This window comes from Pseudopipra pipra, chromosome 5 (genome assembly GCF_036250125.1).
Source record: "Pseudopipra pipra isolate bDixPip1 chromosome 5, bDixPip1.hap1, whole genome shotgun sequence".
Taxonomy (NCBI): domain Eukaryota; kingdom Metazoa; phylum Chordata; class Aves; order Passeriformes; family Pipridae; genus Pseudopipra; species Pseudopipra pipra.
The window spans coordinates 11,218,279-11,223,040 of record NC_087553.1 but is presented as its reverse complement, the minus strand read 5'-3'; the positions used below and the strand labels follow the sequence as shown (position 1 = coordinate 11,223,040).

The 4,762-nt window shown below is 43.0% G+C and overlaps 1 long non-coding RNA gene across 1 annotated transcript in view; it reads right to left on the bottom strand.

Annotated features, from left to right (window-relative positions):
- Window positions 1-2,865: 2,865 nt before the first annotated feature.
- The window catches only part of LOC135414117 (uncharacterized), a 52,926-nt gene continuing 51,029 nt past the window's right edge, over window positions 2,866-4,762 (bottom strand). The window contains exon 2 of the long non-coding RNA XR_010430587.1: window positions 2,866-3,520. This is a non-coding gene — a long non-coding RNA (uncharacterized LOC135414117). The remainder of the gene's footprint in view (window positions 3,521-4,762) is intronic.

Here is a 4,762-nt window from a genome sequence, read left to right as displayed (position 1 = left end):
TACGGCGGCCGGTAGCGCCCAAAAGTCCTCCGCTCCCGCGGAGCCGGGGCGGGTGGGGCGGTGGTGACTCACCGGTCACGGACCCGCCCTGAAACCAGGCTTTCTGCTCATTTCCTATCTATTTCTGTATTGATTTTAAATAATAATAACAGTGACAACAATAATAATAGTTTCTCCCTTTGACGGGGCGAGGACTTCGCGGTCCTGAGCGCTGGAGGATTTTGGCGGACTTTGTCACAGGACCAAAGAGAACTGGTAGCTAATAGCTACGATAAAAATTAAAGGCAAAACTATACATTCAGGCCTTTAGTCCTTCCCTAACAAGCAGTCACGGGCAAAAACCCCATGGAAGTGTGAGAGTCTACGTTTTCTCCACACATACACACCCCCCACCCCATCAACTTTGGACGCAATACTAGAAGTATAATGTAGACCACGATGTGAAGGTCTAGATTGGATATGAGGACAAATTTTTTCAGGGAAGGGGTGTTCGAGCACTGGGAGAGGCTGCCCAGGGAGTCACCAGCCCTGGAGGTGTTGAAGAGACGAGTGGATGTGGCACTTGGGGACGTGGTTCAGTGGTGGGCTTGGCAGTGCTGGGTCAGGGGTTGGACTTGGTGGTCTTAGAGGACTTTTGCATCCAAAAGGATTCTGCGATTCTATGATTCTGTTGAGCTGATATGTCTGAGATGCTCCTCTCCCTACCTGTATAGCCCTCCCTTCACAAGTTATAACCTTTGGGTCTCTGTTGCTGCCCAGAAAGGGCACAGTGCCTGGGTTTGGTGGTGGTGAATCCACAGTTTTCTCTTTAGTCATTGAAACAAATGACTTTTCTCTTTGTTTTTGAGAAGAGGATAAAAAGTGTGGTACTGTAACATGAGAAGTGTGTCAAAGTATGGAAATAAATTTAAATGTGACATACTGCCCAGCAGTGCCTGTAGTTTGAGATTAGCTGCTTAAAATTACTTTGGGCTTTTGCAGCCTGGTTTACCTTCGAGTTTTCAGCATATTAGTAAGTATGATTGTCACTGTAATGTTGACCTTCAGTGATTTTTTTTTTCCTTGGAGGCAGGGATTAGGTATGAAAGATAATACTACTAATTGCTTACACTACACAAGATGATGCTATTTTATGGCCAAAGACATTCCTGTAGTTATTCAGGGCATCAATCACAGCCTTCAAAACTGTTGCTTCCTGATGTCAGTTAGTTACAAATACTTTCATTTTGTCTTTTTTTTTTTTAAGAAGTGACTTTTCCCCTAGCATTGAAGGTAATTGAAGTCCAGACAATTGCTGGCCATTTTGGTCATAAACTAAATTCTCTTCTCCAGACACATCCCATTCCTCTGTAAATTGCCTGAGTAAGTGACCTGACCTAAATGGTGCAAGAAATTGGATAGACTTGCGTCATCAAATGCAAGAATACCATCCAAGGATTTTATTCTGCAGTATATGATAAATGATGGGAGAAATTCTCATTTTGCTTAGAGCGAGTGTTTGCTTGTGCAAACTAAGGAAAGTTGTTACTGCCTCCATTCACAAAAATATGTGAAAAGCCATTTTGGATATGGTGGAGCAAAATAAGGCCCTGAAAATATTTGCTCACAATTAGTGTGCCTTCGTAGTTCCTAACTGACTGCAGGGAGGTGCTCAGTGCAGGTCTGTAAAAACTTTTCCAGATTAATAGTGTCTAATTTGTGTAGGGGATTTAATGACCTTGGCTTTAGTAACAGTTACCCATTGCAAATTCATTCCTGGCACTTCTTACCAAGGGTAGTGTATGTGCACTGGAATGGGGCAGCAGAGGTTGTGAGACCATGAGAGCAGGTGGTAGTCATTGAGTAGGTTTTATTTTTTATTAAGCAAGAACTCTTATTGTTCTCTGAGGAATTCTGAAAATCACTGTGCACCCATTGTAGTGCCTATGGCACTTACAACAGTGTGTGCATAACCTTCAATGCATGACTTTGCTTATCTGGCACTCACAATCTAAATATAAATATGACTGTCACCCCAAACTCCAGTACCCAAATCCTTGCTGCAGTCCATAGATGGAGCAGCTATTGACCTGGGAGAGTCCTTGCAGAAATTCTGGAACAAATCTTCTTGTCTGTAAAGCACAATAGTTTTTCTGTGAAGGAAAAAACCCCACTTGCACGGTTACAGGTTGACTGTGTCTCTAGTACCCTGCATCCTCTGCTAAATGGCAGAGCAAGGACTGCTGGATCATGGCTTTGTTGTGAGAAGCCAACCATTGCCTGCCAGTGGTGATACACTTTGTATTTCTATGAACCTTCCCTTCCTGAAAGTGTTTTTGGGCACCTTGGATGAATGTAGACCTCTGTTTGTTTGGGCCAGGATGGTAAGTTTTGTCTGGGAATATGAGTAATGTATCACTCATGAACAATGAATTAATGTACAAAAAAAGCCCTTATAGCGATACATGCCATAAAGAATTCTTTGTCTTTCACTGCCTTCCATTTCTCAAGCAGATGGAAAAATTGCTCAGACGTTGAGAGCAGAGGGAGGCATGAGGTCCCAATCCACTGATTAAATGATAAAGATGAACAGAAAATTACACACTATTTGATTGGCCTTTGGAAGGGGATCAGAGAAGTAATGAGGCCTTAAAAGAGCACAAAACATTTTACAGGATGAGTGACATTAAAGGTTCCAGGAATATTTTTTTTCTCAGTTTGTATCTGATTCACATAAAGGTGGAAGATGTAATATTATCATTGTGGCTAATCTGAATGTTTTTTAAAACTACAGACTTGCTTCTGGAAAAAACACCTGAATGTTTTGGCACCAGGATGTGCCAGTTCATTATGATCCCAGTAAGAAAAACACTCGACTCTATAAAGTATCGCTTCAAATGACATTTATTGTAGCTAACACTGTAATAAAAAAGAGGATAGTGTAGGCAATTTTACATCCCTCCAGATGCTGGGAGCCCTGAGCTGTGCAGCACTGGATGAGTCTCCAGTAAGGCACACAGGCTGTATGTGCAGCACTGTACAGCACAGCACAGGCTTAGCCCATCCCAGGTCAGCTGTTTTGTGGATCACTAACTCCTCGATGTACAATGATCTTCCGGCCAGGATAACTAACTTCCACCCCTTGATCCACACACAGTTGACCTTTCTAACAGATACAATAAGTTGCAGATTATACCAGTAAATATTTTTGGCTATTAGAAACATTACTTTACAAAAAACAATTACTAAAATTAACAATACAAGAGTAATAAAACAAATACTGATTGTGAAAACAAATGTAAGATAACAGTCACCTTGGAGCTAGGACCATCAGAGAGGTCCTGCCATCAGGTTCCACCCCTAGTCCCATGTCCCCTAAGACACAGTGGTGCAAATTTCACCAAACAGTCCAAATATGTGATGTAGGAGATGAAGAGGAGCTTTGGTGCTGCTGGAGGGCAGAGATGTCCAGCACTTCATGATCACTGATACACAGCAAGCAGAGATCAAGAGCAACACTGTGAGGCTCCACACAACAGTTCTGCATGAGAGAGAAAACAAAGACCTTTTGTTATATACAGCATAAGTTCAGACATGTAATGAGGGATGTCTGCCTGCTCCTTTAGGATTAAGTGTGTGGCTCCTGGTCCATGTGTCCCTGTTACACCCTTGTCTAGAAGCTCCAAGCTCTTTGATTCTTCAATACCTTGACTTCATGTCCGGAGAAAAATTACACATTTTTCTGTAAGAGATTTCTTTACATTTGGTGAGAAAATAGGCATTTTGGCAAGAAATAAAATGCAACTTCCCAAAAACATTACAACAGATTACTGAGGCTAGCAAGCATTGCTATAGCAAGGGAACATATGTGTGGATGTTTCCCTTGATGAGCCTGGTGTTTGCACTTGCCTCTGACTCTTAAGGGCTCACTACGCTCTGTCATCATAGAAACACCCTGGACTGTACCTCATAGTGCTGTTGTCCCAGCAGAAGACTCTAGGATAAAAGTGAAGTCCTAGAAGCGTGCTTTACTATTAAAATTCTTTGCAACCCCTTATGCATAACTGTTGGCCAGTTATGGAGAGTGTGAGAGGGGAGCTGTGCATGCACCTCTTAATAAGGCATTGCTTCATCCCATTGGATCAATTCCTCTGGGGTGATAGGTATGTAATATACCCTGTGCCCTTCATGCTTGGCTACCCACTGTTGAGCCATTTGGCCTCTAAAATTAAGTCCATTGTCTAACTGGATGCAGGCAGGTGAGCCTATCCACTGGCTAAGGAACCACAGGCCTTTCAGACTTCCTCTCAGGTCAGGAGGTGCAGCTAGGGACACAGCAACATAGCTGGTGTATGTACCTACCATCAACAGCATGTTCTGTAATCCCTGTGCTTTTCATGAAGGTCCTGTATAATCTGTCTGTCTGAGACAGAGCATCAGGAGATAAAATAACACTCCTAGTCCGAGTGGGCAGATCTGCTGCAGCACTATGCTCCCTCTCTTCCCCAACACCTGGAGTGATGTAAGAATCAAAACCTGTGGGTCAAACCCACAGGTTTGAATGCCCATATCTTTTTTGCCTTCTGCTTCCATAAGTCCTGATACCACAATGGTTTCTCATGTACTGTCCAGTTGTCCACTTGTCACTTACTAATCCCTATGGCCCATGATTTCTACACTGCTCACCACTCTGCACTTGTATTGTCCCCCTTCCCTCTTTGCTGCAGACTCCAAGGTGCCATATCATCACCTGATACTAGGACTAACAAACGTTTGTGGGGTT